This window comes from Cupressus sempervirens, chromosome 11 (assembly GCF_028749045.1).
Source record: "Cupressus sempervirens isolate cs-2001-9-10 chromosome 11, ASM2874904v1, whole genome shotgun sequence".
In the NCBI taxonomy this organism is placed as follows: Eukaryota; Viridiplantae; Streptophyta; class Pinopsida; order Cupressales; family Cupressaceae; genus Cupressus; species Cupressus sempervirens.
The window spans coordinates 61631733-61655734 of record NC_143128.1 but is presented as its reverse complement, the minus strand read 5'-3'; positions in this window follow the sequence as shown (position 1 = coordinate 61655734).

Here is a 24002-nt window from a genome sequence, read left to right as displayed (position 1 = left end):
CTTCCCAACATACCCAATATACATACAAGCATTCAAACAACAACAAAGTAGCATAAGCATGAAACAGGCATGAAAATTTAAACAAGGGATATAGAGAACTCCTACCTTCACAAAGAGGTAATGGCAAAAGAAAAATTTGAGTAGAGTTTTTCCCTTTCTTCCTTCAATCGTCTAAGTCTCCTCTCTAAAAGTAGAAATTGGGTAACAACCTAAACTACTCCAAGAAGGGCCTCTAAATAAGCCTCAAACTCAACCACCAAAAAGAGCAATAACTTATCTAGAAGTTCCTAACTCAACCCATACTATGGTTAACCACTAAGTGGAGGTGAGGTGAAGCAACTCATGGTAGCCATAGTCAATTTTAGCACAAAGGCAAAAAGAAACTTTTTGAGTGATCTCAAAAGTCAATAAAAGGGGCTTAGGGGTTAGAGAAGACCCCCAACCCATACCCTTTGGGCATAAATATTTCATCTTTTAAAGCCTTAGGAATAGGTTTGGGACCAAACAAAAGCTAGGAAATAATTAGGACCATCTAACAACTCTAAGAATGCAGATTAAGCACTAATTTGGATTAAGGGTGACTAAACTTGATTAAGAACCAAATTAGCAAATAGACACTAACTTAATCTGACTTAGGTCCAAAGGTTACACGGTTAACCCTAATCAGCACACTAAAGAGCATAAATAATTCACGAGTGTCAAGTGACACTACAAGAACACAATTTACGAACATTAACATTTACTGATCACAAAAAGACACATTCACACATCTCACAATAAAATACTTGAATTATGAACAACAAGGTTTCCATAATTAGCACAAGGGGATCAGTTTTGTTCCTCCATCAGATTTCTTGGCTAAAATATCCTACACACTCATTGCACATATCAGTAGTCCCATAAAATCACATGCACATATGTATATACGTATCAAAATTTCACATAAATTGAAACATACATCAATCAGGGTTTCTTTCATCCTACTTATATCCTTAATTATAAAAATTCCATAATCAAGATGTTAATCCTGCATTTACTTAATTCATCAACATATATATATATAAAATATTAAATGACAAACATCAATATATCTAAAGGTAAACATCACACAACATGAAATAATATAATATGTTCTAAGTATTAGATAATGTCTCGACATCTTGAGTCGTGAGTATCAAAATAATAATACTGTATCACTATGCTACGATGGGTTGGGGCGAGGCCTCACAGTAGCCATGACCCATCATAGCTTTTGTGAACTCAAGTGCATTCCCCTAAGTTGCACTTAAGGTGGGGTGATAGTGTAAATAAGTAATTACTATTTACACTTTACTTAAGTTTACTTAGGTTAATGCATTATCTAGACACCTAGGATTAGGTGTACTCATATGAGTTGTCTTGTTAACAACACAGAAATTAGCAACTCATTTATGCACATGGTGTCTACAACATAGAACTTAGAAACTAATTTAAGCACATCCTTTCTACAACATCTCTACACGAGATACACCTTGCCATACTTATCCTCCCATTAATGCATGTACATTCATGCACAATGGAGGATAATCCACTTCTAGTGGATGTGTACTTAGTTTTTGAGCTTATATTTTCACTAACACCTAGTCATTCTAGAAGATTTCTAGAGGCCTTTATATACAGGCAATATGTACAAGAGATACATGAGGAAATCATCTATCATTGAATAATCTGATATCCAAATAATTAGTTATTCATTTTCATGTTATTATGATCATACATCATTTGGTCCATATTGTGCTTTGACTTGTGCTTCTTGATCTTGGCATTATTTTTGTTGGCATTAAGTTATTATTTCCATTAGTGATAACACTTATCTATATCAGTATAGCTACTGAGCTCATCACTCAATCTATAATGTATGCTGAGTATTTAGTGGTTACCTTGTGCACTCATCACTGAAGCAGTTTACACCAAGCTGAGTATAGCTACTGAGTGATGCCTACCGAGTGATGGAAGCACAGTGCCTACCGAGTGATGAAACCAAAGTGCCTATTGAGTGATGAAAGCATAGTGCCTACAGAGTGATGAAAGCACAATTCTAGCAAGTGATGAAAAGCAAAGTGCCTTCCGAGTAATGCAAGCACAGTGTTTACTAACTGAAAGCAAGGTAAACAAAGGATTCAATTCTTACCGAGTGATACTATATCTATCAAGTCTCCAATGGTTACTGTGTTCAAAACTATGTCAGGTGATTAGTATGGACTGAGCCTTCACTCCTACCGAGTGCATGATGATACCGAGTAATGCAGTGGATGCCGAGTATCAGAAGGTTACCAAGTCAGTTCAATGAACCCAAGTTATTTACTATTTGGCCGACTTAGTAATATTTTGTTCACTTGTGTTTTAGCCAACCTTGCAATTGTAATTATTAAAATGGTATATATGTAATGTATTATATCATTTGCAATGTATGTGATGTGAAGAGTATCAAGAGAGACATGTAATGTTTTGAGAAGAATGAAATCGAATCAGTAGAAGAGTAGAGTATTCAGCAAGGTCTACAAGGAGCAGTAAAGACTTATCAATCACAAAAGGTGATCAATACATCAAGGATCTAATCAGAAAATCAAATTTTTAAGTAGAACCACTATTTCATCCTAATAGGTGAATCAATTTTGTAAATCCTTTAAAAGGGTAGACTTAACAGTATGTGTATAAATCTCCTAACAGAGTGCATACTTAACTGTATGTTTGTAAATCCTCTAACAAGGTGGACCTAGCAGCCCTTTATGCTCCTAACAGGGCAGATCACAAAAAGTGGTCAATGTAAGCCTTAACTAGCCAACTTCATACTGCAGTAATGAAGTTTTGTGGGTATCATCCCCACCCCAGTTTTACTTTCTATTTGGAAGGTTTTTGGGTTACCAAATCACTGTGTACATGTGTTATGGATGTTTGATTTCTCATTTATGTAGTAGATTAGATGAATGGTTAAAGTGTTGAATTGTTTAAAGTTTTGAAGTTACTAATTCACCCCTCCCCTCTTAGTAACCTATAATATCTTGAATATTTCCAACAATTGGTATCAGAGCATTTTGGTTCTCAGGACAAAGCTTGACAGCTTGAGCAAAAATCAAGGACAATGGAGATATTCAGACTTGACAAAGCTATTGAAAATGAAAAGCTAGATCTAGAATTGGCCATGGCTCAACTCAAAGAAGCTAAGGAGAATCTTTCTCAATCCTTGAAAAGAAGAAAGGAACTTGCAAGACAAATGAATGATCATCAGTATGTTGAAGAAAAGATTGAAGACCTTTTACCATTGAGCAGCTCAAATGAAGCTAATGAGGCAATTAAGGAACTCCTAGCAAAGAATGGTTCTCTACAGGAAGAAGTAAGAAAGCTTAAAAGAGAACAAGAAATTCAATCAATCAAGTTTGTGAAGTTTTGGAACAGAGAGACAAGGAAAATGAAGACTTAGAGGTAATAAATAGTCAATCCCTCTAGCATCAAGATCTTGTAAATCAACTATCTAATGCAAATGAAGAAATTATGAATCTGAGATCTAAAAATGAAAACCTAAGGAATGACTTGATCATTGAAAGACAAATCAATGAAAGCTTAAAAAGTGACTTGAGATCTGAAAGACAAATCAATGAAAGTTTAGAAAATGACTTGATCACTGAAAATAAAATCAATGAGAGAATGATGAAATCTCAAGCAGACATGACATAATTAAATCATAAAAGTGAGCAAAATCTTCATAGACAAAAAGGTAAAGCTGGACTCGGTTACAAGGAAGAAGGTGAAACCTCCAAACAAGGTGCCCAAAGGAATCAAAGACCTACTTGCAATCACTGTGGTAAGCTAGGTCACACATCAAACAAGTGTTGGAGCAATGGAAGAGGTAAATTCAATGGTAAATGCTACAATTGTAGTCAGCATGGTCATAAAGCTAATGAATGCAAAGAAAAACCAAAATTTGAAGGCAATTGTCACAAGTGCAATAAGCATGGTCACAAGGCATCCCAATGCAGATCCAAATCATTCAATCTAGCTGAACAACTTGTCAAGGCAATCTTTGGATGCAATTATAATACCTGGTGTAGATGTCATTATTGTGGAGAATATGGACACATTGGTAAAGATTTCTCGAGGCATCACTTGAGGAAAAGAGACACAACAATAAGATGTTATACATGCACTGAACTCGGTCATATAGTTAAAAATTGCATGAATATAGGAAGAGTTGAAGATGAAAAGAAAGCTAAAGGTGAAAACATTTGGAAGCAAATGAGGCAACAGTAGATTCCAAAATCTACCGAGCAAGATAGTTCAAGTGATTGCAATGTCACTCAAGAAGTGGGTGACTCCATCATTTCTAATTAAAGTCATAAAGGATCTTGAACTGTATCATCAAGCCATATCTAGAGCAGTTCCAAATGCAAGAAAGTGGAATGATCAAATTAGTATTCTAGATACACGAAGATCAAAGAAAACATATCTTTTATCGAGTTACATCTACCGAGGGAAGTCAATTGAAGACCTTATCGAACTAGGTCGGTAACAACTAAAAGCTTTTTGTTCGATCATCGAGTTGCAAGCTTCTACCAAGAAAATAAATGACAACCTGTCAAACACTATGTCATCTCAGCTACCTTCATACCAAGCATTTATGGCAAAAAATTTCTCAAAAGGGCATAATTCGATTTCATTCTTCATCATGATTTTAGAGTTAAGAAATTTCCAGTGATTCCCAAGCGAATTCCAAGCAACTTCAAGTGATTTCAAGTGATTTTAAAGCGGAAAAACTGTTCAAAATTTTCTTACACTTACCAAATAGCAATGGCATCTGGGAGTAACAGCAACACCAAGGCGAAAAGAGGTTCAAAAATGCTGGTAAAGGGTATAGAATGGAAAGCGCCCAACTTCAAAATTGTTTTGGCCATTGCAGAATCACTCGACCCAAATGGAGCTCAATCGCAAATTCTACCTAAGGTACTTCTTATCAATGATATTTGCACTCATTTCAAATTTTCTATTCAAGAAATTGGAAACCTAGAGCTGGGCAATGCCCTAAGAGAAATGTGTATAGATGGCTCTCTGAAACCCGAATTCAAGCATCTTGAAACCAAAGGCTTGACACATATCTTGCATATGCCTAGAAGCTTCCAAACCAAATGGATTAGGTATATTTTGAGTTGGGTGCACAATGGATTAGGTATATTTTGAGTTGGGTGCACAATGGGAAACTGTGGTTAGAGCAGCCATTGTTAATCACAAAGAAGATGATTCACAAAATCACGGGTCACCCTATGCTCAGCAACGCAAAAACTACCAAAACCCTAGGTCGAGAGGAGTTACAGAAGCAAACCCTAGCCAAGTGGGATGGTAGAGGTTTAAAGGTTAACATTGTATCTGATGTTGAACTAAGATTTGACATTCATGTCATTGCCCACAAAATCTATAGCTCTAGTTGACTGAACAGTGTACCTTGTGAAGTTGTGGATTTGGCCTTCAAAATTGTGAAGAAAAACCTTTAATTTGATCTGTCAGAATTATTGTTGAGACAATTGAATAAAAATATGGATAGCATAAGGACCTCAAAGAATAATCCTTGTAAATTTGGCTCTCTATTGATCTATTTATTTTTCTATGTTCAAAAATTCTTTCCATCAAAAGGAATAGTTGTGTGGAGAAAAGGCATTCCCATTCTTTATCAGATTAATGAGTTTGTAGCAGAAATGGGTGAAAATTTTGATAGCATCATGGACAATAATTTTGAGGATTTCAAGGAGAGAATGAATAATAGGTTTTAGATTCCACCAAAATTAGTTGAAGACTACAAAGATGATGTATGTTTTATGGTTGACTTTGATAAGGTATATATTCAAGTAGTCAGACCCCGAGTTGCATGGGTAAAACCTCTTCCTTATGAGGTAAATATTGATGAGACCAGGGATATCATTGAAGCACTAGTCAATGAGCCAGTAGACCCAAGGCAACCAATATTTAGAGCATATGATGAGGCAAAGGCCAGAATTGAGCTTGAAATCAAGCTACCCCAGGCCATAAGCAAAGGCAAGAGGAAGATAGCAAAATTAAAAACTGCTACTGGTCCTCTTATGCTTACCAAGGGAAAAGGTGAAGATGAAGAAGATGATGAAGAAGAAGAAGGAGAAGAAGAAAAAGAAGAACAATAATTTGAAGAGGAACAGCCAAAGAAGAAAGTTACGGTAACTATTACCAAACCTAAGAAAAAGACCACTATAGTATTCACCAGAAAAGGCGAGCAGGAACCTATACTGGTTAGGCCTCCATCCACATTCGAGGAAAGGCTTAAAAAATTGGAAGAAGGAGTTGGCATCACAAATTTCAAAGCATTGAAATTTGAAACAAGAACTGATGCTGAGAAAATGCAGATTGAGGAACTAGTACTCAATAAGATGGGTAAATGGAAATACTCCCGAGACCAGCTTGCCTCTCAAATCTCCAAAGAGTTGTTGGAGAGATTGCAACTGAGATGGGAGTCAACCACCCAAATGGTTAAAAACATATATGAGCAATCTCTAAAAAATCTTCTACTGAGTCTCATTGAAGCTGAAATAAAGGCAGCAATGAAAAACCATGAAGGTAAAATGATGATAAGATTTCACACATGTTTGATCTTAATTAAAGACATTGAGCATGTTGTAAATGATGCAAAAAACATGTGGAAAAATATCCATCATCTGCAAAAGCCTAGTGAAGATCCAGTGGAGATCAAGGATGATGATAGTAGCGATTATGATGATTTTGAGAGCACTCCATCCATCACAGTTACTCCAGGAGAGTTGCATGCACTTATGGAAGAAAAAGGGGAAGAAGACAAGGAGGAAGAAACAAATGAGGAAGAAGAAGATCTAGTCAAAATTGTAGTAGAACTGATTGCATCCCTTCCTCACTCTCCACCAAAGACCATTGCATCCACTATGGAGACAGCTTCTGCAAGTGAGATTGTGAGCACAATAGTCACATCAATTGCTCAATCTTCACCGGCCACCTCCTAGCTCCAGGTATTTGAAATAGAGGTGCCAAGCACTTCATCTACCGAATTGTCTATCACTTCTTTAGCTACTGAGCTAGCCTCCTCAACTCCTTCATCAACAATTAGTGCACTAGTAAGTTCCACAATTTTTTTTTCATCAGTTCCAGCTAGTTGTACAGTTTTGTTTCCATTAGCATCAACTATATCCATTTCCACTCCAATTAGTTCAGATACTGATATACCGAGTGCATCATCATTTTTGGGAAGTATTCCAATTTTTGATCCGGTTAATACTTCTATTGGCATTCAATCCTCAAGTCATATCCCAATTTTTACTACTAGTCCTTCCATCTCCACTATTGTGTCTATTCCTAAAGTCAAACCAGTCATTACAGAAGTAAAACAAAAGCATCCATTAAGAGTTCTGATCACTGCAAAGGAAATTCTAGAAGATATTGACTTAGAAACAGAGATAGTAATTCCAAAGATTGACTATGAAAATGCTACCATTGAAGAGATGAGGTTTGCTAGTCAACTAATAGAGATGAAAGCTACGCAGAAGTAGTTAAGGTCTGAAAGGGATAAGGAATATAGAATAATTGAGAATGCCAAGAATATAATTACAGATGCTATAGGTGTTGAAGTAGATTCTACTCAACACATTTTGATTGAGTTAAAAGAGGTTGTACAGAAATTCAGTGAGGATTCTTTTTTCTGAGGATTCTTTCGGACAAGAAAAACTTATTGAGAAAGCAAAAAAGAAATTTGATAATAAGGTGCTAGAGCACATTACTCAAAAGATAGCAATAAAGCAAGTTGAATTGTCAACATTTTTGGGAAATTTTGAAAATTCTTTTAATAATGTAGCATCAGTTTTTGTTAAACTTTGTGATGTTTCTAGCTTCACCAAAGAAATAAAAGATAAATTAAATAAGATTGACATTGATATGCAATCAAGTGCCTCCAAGCTAAAGGTGGACTCCTCCTCCACAACCTCCCATCGCACCAAGATCAGATATTTGGCAGATGTTCAGGTAGAACTATTAAGAGAGGAAGCAAGGATCCGGTCTACACTCATAGACATCTAGAACATGATCCTTCCTATTATGGAAACAATGCAAAAACATCTTGTACATTGCAAAACATTGGTCCAAGATCATAACTTCTCAGTGGTTGATCACTTGATCCAATTATCAGTAGAAGTTCAAACTTCCCTCTCCACCTGTCAAATTTTGCAACAAACATAGGATAGTACTTTTGCAACCATTCTTAAGGCACATCAAGAATTTCTATCTCATTTTGGTGTAGCCATATAAATTGTATATATGCACTCCTTAGGCATTATTGTCAAAAAGGGGGAGAGATTCCAAGGAAAGTCATCACTATAAGTCATGGGGGGAGTTAGCACACAATAAAATTTGCATGTGTACATAAGTATATTTGTATATGCAGCAGTTTTACAAAGATCAATTTTGAAAAAAAAAAATTCATTCAGTCAGGTTGTTTACATATGTTTTGGCCTATAAGTGTTTTGTCACTAATGCCAAAGGGCGAGATTGTTGGCATTAAGTTATTATTGCCATTAGTGACAACACTTATATGTATCAGTATAGCTACTGAGCTCATCACTCAGTATACAATGTATACCGATTATTCATTGGTTACCTTGTGCACTCATCACTGAAGAAGTTTACACTAAGCTTTGCAGTTCACACTGAGCATTCAAGTGTTAACCGAGCTAAGTATAGCTACCGAGTGAATATGAAAACCAGCAGTGTCTACTGAGTGATGGAAGCCCAATGCCTACCGAGTAATGGAAGTGCAGTGCCTACCGAGTGATGAAAGCACAGTGCCTACCGAATGAAGAAAGGATAGTGTCTACCAAGTGATGAAAAGCACAGTGTCTACCGAGTAATCAAAGCACAGTGTTTACCGACTGAAAGCAAGGTAAACGAAGGATTCAGTTCTTACCAAGTGATACTATATCTACCGAGTCTCCAATGGTTACCAAGTTCAGAACTACATCAGGTGATTAGTATTGACCAAGCCTTCACTTCTACTGAGTGCATGATGATGCCGAGTAATGCAGTGGATGTCGAGTATCAGAAGGTCATCGAGTCAGTTCAGTGAACCTGAGTTATTTACTGTTTGGCCAACTCAGTAATATTTTGTTCACTTGTGTTTTAGCCAACCTTATTGTAATTATTGAAATGGTATATATGTAATGTATTATATCATTTGCAATGTATGTGATGTGAAGAGTATCAATAGAAACATGTAATGTTTTAAGAGGAATGAAAGTGAATCAGCAAAAGAGAAGAGTATTTAGCAAGGTCTACAAGGAGTAGTAAAGACTTATCAGTCACAAAAGGTGATCAATACATCAAGGATCTAATCAGCAAATCAATTTTTTAAGTAGATCCACAGTTTCATCCTAATAGGTGAATCAGTTTTGTAAATCCTTTAACAGGGTAGACTTAACAGCCTTTGCATAAAAATCCTAATAGAGTGCATACTTAAGTGTATGTTTGTAAATCCCCTAACAAGGTGGACCTAGAAATATTTTATGCTCTTAATAGGGAAGATCACCAAAGTGGTCAATGTAAGCCTTAACTGGCCAACTTCATACTGCAGTAACGAAGTTTTGTGGGTATCATCCCCACCCCAGTTTTACTTTCTATTTGGAAGGTTTCTGGGTTACCAAATCATTGTGTACATGTGTTATGGACGTTTGATTTCTCATTTATGCAGTAGATTAGATGAATGGTTAAAGTGTTGAATTGTTTAAAGTTTTGAAGTTACTGATTCACCCCTCCCCTCTCAGTAACCTATCATATCTTGAATATTTCCAACATTTTTTTCCCTAAGGAAAAGTCTTCATGGTATCATAGCTATACCAAATTCTTAAAAATCCTAATATTGAATTTTAAAAAATTGAACTATTGTGTTAACGTTGACTTTACATTATTATGGTGAGAGGAGGGTCTACATAGATTTGGTCAGATTGATAAAACTACCAAGGATGGGTATTGTGAATAATTGGTTCCAAGTATTGTATGATTACCACTTTTCTATTTTAAACCATTTTTGGAACCAAGACTTGATTTCCTTCCCGCACCTTATTTTGCATTCAATGGAGGATAATGCTTTTAAGTTTAGGAGAAAGAGGGAGGAAGGAAGAACCTTTTATATCCTACACTATGCCTTCATGTTTGAACACTATAAGTTTTAACTCACCCTCAACCCTCCTCTTCTTGTTAACCCCCTTATCACTATCACTCCATGAGTCTTCATGAACCCTAGCCTTGGTTTTGCCTTGAAGAAGGTGTACAAAAGGCCTCTGAGTGTTAGGAAAAACATCAATACTATTGACTCTAATATTGATACTTCCTAGAGTAATAAAGTTGCAAAGATGTCCAAATAAAAGGCTTAAAATGGTAAAATTTAAGACACCCCCTAAATGAAAGGTGAAATCTGAGTCCACAGAGAGTAAAAGGAGATTCAACAAGAGGAAGAGGATGGTTATTAACCCTAGCTTTAGGAGTAAGGATGTTCCAAGCCCTTCCCACATTTTAGACACCTTGGAAGCCAACTTGTCCTCAAAAAAAAAAAGCTAGGGTGAAATTATCACCTTCCCTGTGAAGGATGCTACTAAGGATGGGAGAAATAATAGGTTTCATAGCCATGGGGAGTACCAAAGTAAAGCCTAATTCAATAGGATAAATCAATACATGAGCTAGCCAACAATCAAGGTTGAAAACATTGTTGAGTTCTCTCCAAAAGTCATGCATTCACTGACCACCACATTGTACTTTCTATAGGTGAACAAGGAAAAGGATGTGAGAAAAGAGAGTGAGACCACCTTATCCCTCTACATATTCTAGGTGGACCATTAGCTTAAGACCTTTCTAGAGAAACTTGTTAAGGAGGAGGTGGAGAAACTGACTGTGGAAAATTCTGATGAAAAGGAGGGGAAGACCTAGAGGAGAAGGATAGGAACTAGCCCTCATGATTGTATTTATTTTTCTTATTATTATTTTATGTTTAATTGTGAATGATATGCCCTATGTGGCACTTTTGGTTAATGCAGATAATAATCATTGTAATAGTGGCACTTGTGATCTATGCCACTGGGTTTTTTTTTTGCAATGTATGTATGTTAGGGTAGCATGGTTGATAGATGTGAAATAGTTTTCTATAGTAAATTAAAGCCCCAATATCTATAGAGTTTATATATAAATACACACACACACACACACACACACACATATATATAATTTGTGTGTGTGTGTGTGTGTGTGTGTGTGTGTGTGTGTGTGTGTGTGTGTGTACACACACATATATAGCTAGTAGCATCCACATGGATGAGTCCCAAGAAACTAATTTATAATTTATAATTTATTATATAAGATAATTTATTTTCATGTTATGATAAGACTTGGTTTATAGTAATGGTACAAAAAATACTTTTTAATATTACCCTAGGGTTGATGGTTAGGTATTGATTATAATTTATCTTAATATTCAATTGTGAAAAGGGGTACATTTAAATTTTCATGTTCTTGTTTTGATAAGATTTGGTTTACCGTTAGGATACAATAGTATTTTTTTAATGCTATATAGATATATTATATGAACTAGCTATCTATGTACTATATGTTACATTATATATATATAGAAAGTCAAGCAATATCAATCCTTTTATTTTCAAATGTGAAACATTTAAAAATTAAAGGGACATATATATGATGAGACAATATGATAGCTACTATGGTTGGCTTATTCAATCCATGCATTCAATTCAAAGACAATGCTAACCTTAATAGGGAAAATACATAAGATAACCAAAGCTTAATCTAGACCATATCTTTGAAATAGATTAAACTCAAATAACTCTTAAGAAAAAATTCAATTACTCTTAAGTACTAAATTGGAATGTTTCTCTAGACTTAACTAATAATTAAATACAACCCAAAACTAAACTCCATTGAATGAAAACCCTAAAAAATATCACAACACTAAACAAAATTTAACTTTATACATAAACATATAAAGCTTAAATCTCAAAATAAAATATTAGCCTTAACATTAAAGCTAGACTAAATCCATCAAGACAACCTAATATTAAATAGATATGAAATTTAGCCCTAAACCCAATCCTACCTTAATTTTGAACTTAATTCAACATAGTCCTACATATATTTGACTTAAATTATAATTTTAAATGAAAATGAATTCCAATCCTTTCATAATTGAATAATTATCAAAATTGTAACCTAAACTTAATTATCAAATAGAACCCACAATAGTGGGTTACACCTTTTTTCCTAGACTGATACTGAACTATGAATTTTAAAGAAAACTTTCACTTTCAGATGCAAATTGCCTTTTAATAGTTAGGAATTTGAAGATGAAGTAAATTAGAGTCTTTTAGGATTTTTTGTGTAGAATCCAAATAATTTTTATTTATTTTTAATCTATTTGATTGAATGAATTTTTTTGTTTAAAAAATTGATATGTTATCAAAAACCTTATTTTTTTAAAGTGACATTATTTTTGACACACGTAACTTTTTTTCTACAATAGATATCAATGCAATTCTTTTGAATATAGTTTGTTAATATCCATACCAAAACCATGGAGGTAATATGATATCTTTATCCTTAGTATTTCATATTTTATCAGAGTTTAAAGTTGATCTAACATGAATTTGGACATACATGGCTTTTGACACATGTAACTTATTATATATTTACCCGATTTCAAAATTTCTTTTTGTGATTGAAAGAGGGCTCAAATATAGAGATCCTAGTTATTTTTCAAATAAAATAGTTTCTTAGCTACTATTTTCCCCTAAGTTTCCAATAAATAGGTTTTTTTTAGAAAAAAACCTCTATTCAATTCACATGCAAAAATATATACATAAAAAATTCAAAGTGTAGAAAATTTAGTCATTAGAAAGCTCATTTAGATTACTTCTATCATGCTAAATGAAATGACTTTAGTGCTCCATCTAAACCTAGTAATTGAGCCTGAAAGCCATGAAAATGATGCAGGGACATTCGAGATTCAAGGCTATTGACTCAAATGTGAGTTTTGGTTGAGATTTACTTCCAAGGGTCATAAATTTTGACTCAGATGTAGGTGGTTGTTTCAACATGTTTTTCAGAATCCTAAAATCTCATCTTGAACTCAAAATTTGGCCTTTTGTGTTTTTTCCAATTTTCTTATAAAGTTATTTTGTAATAAATCTGAAATCATATTTTAATTTTGTTGATTAGTTGGAAATTCATCTTGCCTTAGGTTGTGGCTTTTCTTGGGAAAAATCAAGATTCATAGGATGGGTTTTGAAAATTACTAAAATGAAAAAACCTATTTTTCCCAAAAATATGTCAAATATGGTAATTTTTAGAATTGTAATAAGTAGTTGTTTTCATTCATTGTAGAAGTAGAGTAGAGTTGTGAAAGGTTAATGAAAAATTATGGTATTTTGAAACTTCTATGTTGTGTCATTTTTTCATTTATTCTTTGAATGGTTTGAGTTACATCAGAAAGTAATGGAAATCTTCTACACTTGGGAAAGACCTGTAATTACCTAGTTTCAATAGAAACTAAGTTTTATTGAAACTAAAAGCATTAGTTTTGGTCGAAAAAAAATCTTGTGTGGTTAAATGGGTCGGCCTTACTTTTAATTGAAACTACATTGGGTAGTTTCAAATGAAATTGTGTATGTAGCTTTGATTGAAAGTAAGGTCAGCCTTTAGGAGAATTTTTTAAAAATAAAAATTTTCATATAAATAATTTTCTTTTCTTTTTACAATTATAATAGTCAAATCCAATCAGATAATTCACACTTCAATCTATGTCATTGAGGAATCTAGAAAGTTCAAATGTATGCTAAAGTACTTCAATTCTACAAATATTGCAATCATTCCAAAAACCAAGGAGCCTAAAACTTTTGCAAACTTTTGCCCAATCTCACTTTGCAACTTGACATACAAAATCATTACTAAAGCTATTTATTTGTGACTTCAAAAAATCCTTCCATTTATAATTTTTGTCGAACAAGGTGGTTTTGTTCCTAGTAAAGAAACAATGAAGGGTGCAATCGTAGCTCATGAAGTCCTACACTCCATCAATAGTAATCAGTCCTCCAACTTTGTTATCAAGTTACACATGCAAAAGGCATATGATAGATTCTACTGGCAATTCCTTTTTCAAGTTCTTTGAAAAATGGGTTTCGAAAGCATTTGTGTAAGTGGATTAAAGCATGCATTTTGGAGGCTTGATTCTCAATTATTATTAATGGAATAGCATCAAGCTTCTTTCCTTCCATGCAAGGCCTCCAACAAGGTGATCCTCTTTCACTAGCTTTATTTATCATCATGGCTAAAGCCCTTAGCAAGACCATCAAGCACCATCATTTATCTGACAAGTGGAAAGGAGAAAAAATTGAGGCTACATTAATCTTTGTTAGGCATTCTCTATTTGCTAATGACACATTACTGTTTGGTACTTCACTAGTTTCATAGGCTAAGTAGATAAAGAAAATTTTAATGCAATATTCTGAAGTTTTAGGGCAGAAAATAAATCCCCAAAAGTCAAAAAAATTCTTATTCAACACAAACAAAATCACTTCAGACAAGATAGTGCATATTTTGGGGTTTTCTAAGGATTTCTTACCCTCGACTTATCTTGGGATCCCTTTTTTTATGGGATCCAATAAGAAAATTTTTAGGGATGGCATCTACCAATGAATTCAGAGCAAAAATGCTTCCTCAAAAGTTAGATGGCTATCATTATCAGGCAAAATATTGCTTATCAAGTTAATTCTTTCTGCATTACAAAACTACTATATGGTTGTCATGCAAGCACCGTCTTCTATCATTTCAAAAATATAAAAACTTATTAGGGGCTTTTTGTGGTCTGGAAATTTGACAAATGAAAAAAAAAATCCACTTATTTCCCTCCAAGATATGGCACATACTCCTTCTTTAGGAAGAGCTAGAATTCATGATTTGATAACAAGGAATAAAGCATTTGGTGGTAAGCTAGCTTAGCACATGTATACTAAATCACAATCAGTATGGTGTCAAATAATGCAACAAAAGTACCTAGAAATAATGATCCACATAGAATATTCTTTATGTTGGACCCTCCTAATGGATCTATTATTTGGGATTTCATGATTGCATCTAGGGACATTGTTCTTAAGTACATTTCTTGGGAATTAAATTCTAGGGATTAAATCAACTTTTGGGGTGACTCATGGAATGGACAACCTCCCCTAATTGCAATGCCAAATATACAAAAAATTGTATCAGTTACAGAAGTAGAGTGGGGTAATCTTTTTATTCACTTTATGGATGCAATATGCATCTTTTCAAAGAAAGTAATATGGAAAGATCTAGACCAACTCCCGCTTGATCCTCAATGTAAATAGCAGCTTCAATCTATTTTCTCAGAAAGGCAGGCTTTTGTGTCAAAGGTTGAGGATCGATTACTATGGATTCTGGCTAAGAATGGAAATTATTTAATTAAGGAAGGATACGAACTTCTCCAATAAGTTGAGTCAGCAAAATCCCCTTCTTGAGCCTTTATGTTTTGTTGGAATAAGGTAGTGTTACCTAAGGCTGGATGCTTTGCATGGCTAGCAATTAAGCATAAGATTCTAGCAAGTGATCAATTGGTTAGGCTGAGTATTGCTCCTCCTTTTAAATGTGTTTTATGTGAAGAAGAATATGACTCAATTGACCATCCTTTTTTAATTTTTCATTTTACATACTAGTGTTGGGCATTTATCTTAAACAAATTAAACTATTCCACTCCACTACAAAATAACATCTGGGACATCTTTCAGTCATGGCTAGTTCTTTACCCCAATGCCCTTTTTGTAGGAGTCTAGATATGTGCACTTGCATTAGTAATTTGGGCAATATGGTGGGAAAGAAATAAGAGGATTTTTAGAAAAGAAGTATCATCTATAGAGAGAGTGTTCCAAAACATTGAAAAATTGATCTCAAAAGTTACCAATGCAAGTGTTAATAGATGTAAATCCAATCTAATTATCACTTCCTAGGATGGCAATATCATTCGGGAATGGAAATTAATATTCATGCCATTAGGATCTAGTACATCTACAAAATCACAAACACCTATAGATAGATCTACAGTTAGATGTCAACCCCATATGCCTGGATTATTCATGCTCAACTTTGATGGAGCATCTAGAGGTAACCTAGGACAATCGAGCTTGGGAACATGCATTAGAGATTGCATTGATAAAGTGTTGGCAATTACAATGGCACCCTTACCTATAGGAACTAATAATATGGCTGAGGCTCGGTCATTTCTTTTAGGATTAATTATTGCCAAAAAAAGGGAATTTTTATCCTGTGCAGATTGAAGGTGACTCTCAAGTTATAATCTCAGCTTGTATCAAGAGACAATCGTCATCTTGGAAACTCAAATGTGTGCTTCAGCAAATTTGGAATATAATTGATCAGTTTCAGGAGGCTACAGTATCACACACATTCAAAGAGGGAAATAGAATTGTTGATTATCTCTCCAACTTAGTTTGTAATGGGATTACAAATTTTACATTACAACCTTCTGCATTCATGGAGAATTACAAAGACCTATAGAAATTGACTATTATTGAGTTTGTGGACTGCCAATAGTAGTTGGTTAATTTTCACATTTGTATTAATGGTGAATGCCTAGTCTTTGTTGAGCTCCAATATTAATGCCAAGTTTTCAACAATTGTTGAGATCCAATACTTTTCGAGCTGCAGTACGTGTTGAGCTAGGTAGGGTGAAGCATTTTCCGAGCTACATGAGCATAGTGTTTACCGAGTAAGCTCAGGTGTAGTGTTGACCAAGTTGATCAAGTCTTAGCAAGTAACTCAATTCAGTGACTATTGAGCATCTACTGAGTGTTTGTCAGGATTCAAGTGATAGGGTGTTGATTGAGCTCTAGTTGGGTGTTTATTGAGTAAATTAGGGTGATACTCATGCCGAGCTACTTGGACATAGTGCTTACCGAGTGCTCTCGGGCCTACTACTGACCAAGTTGTTTGATCTTTCCGAGTGATTCGGGCCAGTAATAATTGAGTGTCTATAAGGCACCAGATGGTGGTATGGTGACCAAGATTTTGATGGTCATCATGCAAAAGCATGGTGGCATTGAGCTACATTGATGATCGAGGGGGTAAGGTTTGTCGAATGACTAGTTGTCACCGAGCTATAATCAAATTGGCAATTTTAGTTTGTGCCAGAACTAAGAACCAAGTACTGATCATTAATTAGTTCCTTTTATAACTCAAGCTTGCATGTGCGAGATTTTGGTAAATTCATGCTAAATCCTTCCTCACTGCTCAAAATCATGTTTTTTGTCATCACTTGAAGTATGATTTCACTGCATTTTGGATGTGGTTCTTTACACATGGAAAAATCAAATCAACATTTAAGCTAAAATTGATTCTTAATAAAAATATAAAATCTCAAAGTATTGATCAAGGCCGACATTAATAGATGTTAATAAAAAAATTATAACATTCTAGTACATATGACAGCAAAACATTTGCTCCTTCATCAATTTTGGGGGTGTCAGTCTTGTACTTTGCCCATCACAGTTGCAATTGGGCTCTGATTTAATGGCATTTCCTTTATTACTCACATGGGAGTAGGTACTTCATATCTTTTGAGTGTATGATGGGGGATTTACTTATATGTGAAAAATGGTTTTCTTTTCATGACTTCATCTTCCTTGCTCTCTCTACCTACCTACTCAATTGTTTCCAGGATGTCACTCCCATATGATGCCTTTGTGAAATGTGATTCCTTTCATCAGTATTATTGAAGCATGCTCCCCAAAAACTTTAGAATTAAGATTCAATTGGAATTGGATGAAGATGCACTCTCTCATCCCTTAGATGATGTGGCATTGGACATCATGTTCATTGTGCATTCCTTCTCCACTTATCACGCAATTTGAATCATCATTGTAGAGGACTTATTTTCTGAAACCTCAAAACATGTGTTATTTCCTTCAAATTTCATCTTCATATTCCTATCTAATGCTATGGACCTTCTCCATTCAACATCACAATTGGAAATTATTGCAATCAAGGTGGTTTGGCTAGAATTTTGGGCTGAAAATAAGTTGAAATGGGCAATGCAGAACTATGATCTATGGTCCAAAAATGCCTTGGTGGGTGGACTGTTTCCAAGGTCTATACTCATATAGAAACATGAGGCTATGGTGACATTTGAGGGATTATAGAAGTCCTATGAAAAGCATAATCCATGGATCCTGACCAAGACCTTGCAAGTCACAGCACGAGTTCTAGGCTATCAGCTATCTAAGGGTGTGAAGAAAATAGGATTTGTATTGCTTGACATTTTGGGTTTACCAATTTCTGAAGCACAATCAATATCAGCTCACATGATGATGCCTTTGGCTCTCCCAACTCAGTCAATTTGTGAACTAGGTGACTCGTCAGTTCTGACTCTTAGTGCTTTGGGCTCAAGACACCCTATCACACAAGAAACCAATTGGCCTCTTCACTCAATTTACAAAAAATCAATAGTTTGGGGTGTGCCTCCTTCAATTGGTATTTCAGATGTCGTTGTTGAAGACTTGAGTTTGGGATTGGTGGTTGCTCCTCAACCATGTATAGATTTTGGATGGGATTACTCTATACAACTTGTTTTGTCTTCCACTTCTGATGAGGGTGCATCATTCGAGGACATGGAAGAAAGATAGTACAAAGGATTCTCTCTATTTTTTGGGTTTAATTCTTCCAACTTTAGGCATGTTTTGTAACACGTATGACAATTTTGGTTGAATTTGAGTCCTCCATGTCTATTGTTTTGCTTTGCTCAAAAAATATAAAATTTGATAAATTTCAAATTTTTGGCAGAATTATTTTTCTTCATCGCTATAATATGATTGTAAATATCAATGCTTGTAACTTGTACATATTGTGATGATGTTGGGTTTTCTTTTCTAGTTCTTTCCCAGTTGAGCTCTTGAACTAGTTTTAAATTATATATATATATATATATATATATATATATATATATATATCTAGTGGCTCATCCACATTTTTCAAAAAAAAAAAAAAATCACACTTCAATTGGGAGGGAGGAAATATTTCTCAACTTGTCTATTTTCGAATTTTGGAAGAAAAATTTGTGACATGGGCAATAAAGGCAAAAGAGCAAGTGAATATTCACAAAGAAGAACTAACGAACAAGAAGATTGTCAAAATACTTTATCAAGATACTAGATAGGAGGCAAGGCACACATGTGAAATATTTTCTCCAATGTATATTTAGTTCATATAGTGTACAATTGTATTGTAGTCTTTTTGTATGTATATAATTAAGATTAGGGTTTATTACATTATGGTTTATAAATTATGAATATTTAGAATTAGGGTTTATTAAATTATGGTTTTTAAATGAATATTTAGAATTAGGGTACATTTTTTAAATTATGAATTTATTTAGGACGTAGTGAAACAAGACAACCTACTAAGGTTGGAGAAGGTTCATCCCAAGTTCAAACATGTATATATGCACACATCTCTCACAAGTATAATCTCTGTCTAGATTTCTACCTACCTAGAGGTAAACTTTATATCTTTGATTTTTAATTTTAGAGACAAATCCCCTTACAAAATTTCTTGATGTTATTTGTTATATCATGCATGTGCAGTAGTAGATGATGAAAATGTTGGACATGAGGAAATTGAAGATGAAGCAATGGATATAGAAGAAGGATATTCTGAAGGTTAGATAAATTTATATTTAATAGTACATTAGTTATGTATATACACATATGTGGACCCTAAAGAGAAGTTGTATCCTAAATTTTAATTTTAATTTTTCTTGTGGCTTGACATCAAACAAAAAATGAGAATGTTAATCTAGCTCAAAGTTTGAAGAGAAAAAAAATCATTAAATTGGAATTGATGTGGAAAAATTAAGAGAATATGATAGTGAACATACACATACTAGGAAGAGGAAATTTAATAAAAAAATCTAAAGAAATAATTGCACAATCTGAGAATCTTGATACAGTGGAGAAAACTCAACTATTATCAATTTCACTTCTTAAAAATGAATTAAAAGAGCCTTTGAAACTATTGGGTATAGATACAAGTGTAAAATAGAGGAAGGCTTCTAAACTATAAAAAGATGTTGTAAAAAGTGTTAAGGAAGGGTTACATTCCATTGGGGAAAAAATTAGATTTGCAAATAAATTCATTGCACAAAGAGTGATACTCACATCTATTTTAAATAAGAAATTATGGAAAAAAAGAGAGACCTCTTCACTATCATCTCATATTGGGAATATTCAAAAGATTATACTACATTATCTAAAAAGGAGAAAAAAATTTGGATGATAGTACATTACAAAGAAACTAGGTGCTAATGTGCAGGGTTCCTTGATCAGATAGGATTGTGGAAACAGTTAAGAACTTGGTCATTCAATTTTGAATTGATAATACTCGTCCTTCATGAAAGAGAAGAGATATCATCAAGTAGAGGATTGGGCCTAAGGAGTATCTTCAAAATGGAAAACATTGGTTTGATGTCACACAGCATGAATTGTATCTCTCATTTTGTAAGTTATCCTAACACAAAGATTGAACAAATAATGTTTAGAAGAATGAGCACTATTTGTGAAGATGAATAGATCTTTTGAAACATGTTGTTGTCAATATCATGTTGAATTTGATTCATATATCAAGGGTTTAGAAAGATGATAGAAGAAAGTGGTGGTTCTCAAAATTCTTTTCATAAACGATTGAGCCAATTCATAACATCAAAGTTATGTCACAAACCAAATGATCATGTAATAGGTGAAATAGGTTGCATAACATGAACTTGTGAAACATGTGGTAACCTGACCAAATTTCCTTTAAGAGATGAAGATATTGATATGACAAGGATGGTAAAATTTAAGAGATATAAGTACATAATGTCAAAAACAAAAGCTGGAAAAGAATCAAAAAATGTTGGAATATGTAGAGGATGACATACCTACTGGAGAATTTATGTCAAATTTTCATAAATTGGTTCAACGATATAAATGTCATTCTTTTTTTGCTAAGTGGCAAGAAGAATAGTTTTGAACACTAAAAGAAACTTTCCCACTTGGGACAATTTTATCTATTATTGACTTTGCAGAGAATTACTGCTTCATTTCTCAAAAACAACTTCAAGTAGAATACTACTATATAGAGTAGGTTATTATTATGGTTCAAGTGTCTTATCGACATACACAAATTGATTTGGATGGTGTGGAAAGTACAGATCAAGAATGAGTCATTAAAAAGGAGTATCACTTTTATATTAGTGATGACAAAGAACATGACACACATTTTGTGGAACATTGTTTTAAGGCATAAGCCAAAAAAAAAAACTAAAATAAATAATTTAAATTAAATAAAATAATAATAATAATATAAATATAAAGATAAACACAAAGAAATGAATATCTACAATAAATATGACGAGTCCATTACTACTATCTGTGTGTGTGTGTGTGTGTGTGTGTGTGTGTGTGTGTGTGTGTGTGTGTGTGTGTGTGTGTGTGTGTGTGTGTGTGTGTGTGTGTGTGTGCATATATATGTACATATATGTATATAGATATATATGTACATATATGTACATCTATATATATGTACATATATGTACATCTATATATATGTACATATATGTATATGTACACACACACACACACACACACATATATATATATATGAATAAAAACACTTAACAAGTGTAAATCTATACATATGAGTAAACACATATACATAAACACATACATATGAAAGTAGATTAAAATAGCTCGCAATAGTAGTAATAAGGCAGGAAAAATAAATAAATAATTTAAATTGAATTAAATTAAAATAAATAAATAAATAATAATTTAAAAAAGAAAGAATTAGTAATATAATATAAAGATAAAGATAAACACGAAGAAATGAATATTTGCAATAAAATGAAGATTGTGGTATTAAAAGAGAGAAGAAAACTTTGTATTCTCCACAACAGAATGTAGTTGCAGATTGAATAGATAGGACCTTAATGGAGAAGGTTAGGAGTATGCTTAGTGGAGTTGGACTGGAACAAAATTTTTGGGTTGAAGTTGTAGCCACTGCCTACTACCTGATATACAGGTGTCCTACATCATCTCTTGTTGATAAGACACTAATGGAAGCATGGTTAGGTCACAAGCCTTCACTTAGACATCTGAGAGTTTTTGGTTGTTAGGCATATTCTCATGTGCCAAAGAAGTAGACAAAATTGGACAACAAAGTTGTTAAATGTATCTTCATCCAATATGGTTATGGTGTGAAAGGATACAACCTTTGGGATCCCATTGCACAAAAGATATTTTACTCTAGAAGTGTTATTTTTAGGGAAACTGAGCCTTCTTCTATTACAGTGTAGCCAGAACAGATAAAAGAACAGAAAGATGTGATTTAACTTCCTGCTACATCTGAGAAAGTTGAATTGAGGCCCTTGGAAAGACAAGTTGTTGAAGAGAGTTCTACAAGTTCTAAATCATCAGAGGAAGAGGGAGAACCTGATCATGAACATGAACCTGAACTTGAATCAGATCTTGTTCAAAGGTCTAGTAGACAAAGGAAAGCACCAGAAAGGTATGGATATTCTCCTGATGATTGGAGGTGTATATTTTCTTTGAATGCTAATATTGATGAACCAAATATGTAGAAGTGGCTCTTGGTATGAATGATTCAGAGTCCTAGAAGATAGCCATGGAAGAAGAGATGGCGGCTCTTGAGAGGAATGACACATGGGACCTTGTACCATTGCCTAAAGGAAGGAAGTTTGTTGGTTGTAAATGGGTGTTCAAAAGAAAGATGGGTTCAGATGGAAGCATTGAGAACTATAAGGCAAGTTTGGTTGCAAATGGTTACTCCCAAGTTGCAGGAATTGATTATGGTGAAATTTTTTCTCCTGTAGCAAAAATGACATCCATTCAATTTTTACTTTCTATTACAATAGCTTATGATCTAGAAGTTGAGTAAATGGATGTGAAGACAGCTTTCCTTCATGGAGATTTAGAGGAAGAAATTTATATGACATAGCCAAAGCACTTTGTGGTGGAAGGTGAAAGTCATTTGGTTTGTAAATTGAAGAAATCCTTGTATGGTCTAAAATAAAGTCTTAGGATGTGGTACCAAAATTTTGATACATATGTATCGAGTTTGGGATTTGTGCAATCCAAATCTAATCATTGTATATATTACAAGTCTGATAGTGATTATTTCCTACTCATTGCCTTAGATTTTGATGACATGTTGTTTATTGGCAAAGGAAAAGGTGTGATTGAAAAATCAAAATCTCAGCTCTCAACAAACTTTGAAATGAAAGATTTGGTACAATATGGTACATTCTAGGAATGGAGATTATAAGAAGTAGACAAAACATAAATATTTGGCTAGGTTAGAGTAAGTATGTTCGTAATATTCTAAGAAGATTTAATGCATAGGATTCCAAACCATTGAGTGTTCCTATCGCTATGGGAACAAATATTTCTAGCTCACAGTGTCCTTCATCACCATTGGAGCTGGAAGAGACAAGTCGAGTACCGTGTCAGAGTGCTATTGGAAGTTTGATATATGTTATAGTCTATACAAGACCAGACATTGCCCAAGTAGTGGAAGGACTTTTCCTTTATATGTCTAATCCAAGAAGAGCACATTGGGATGTAGTAAAAAGTATTTTCAAATACTTTTGGGTTACCTCTGAGTACTCAATATATTTTTATGGAACAAAAAATGAGCATTCCCTAGATATTCGAGGCTATGTGGATTCAAACTAGGCTGATGATGTTGATAGTAGAAGATCCACCGGTGCATATGTATTTACATTATTTGGTCATGTAATCAATTGGATGAACGAGTGACATGTTGTGGTCACTCTATCCACTACAGAGGTAGAGTATTTG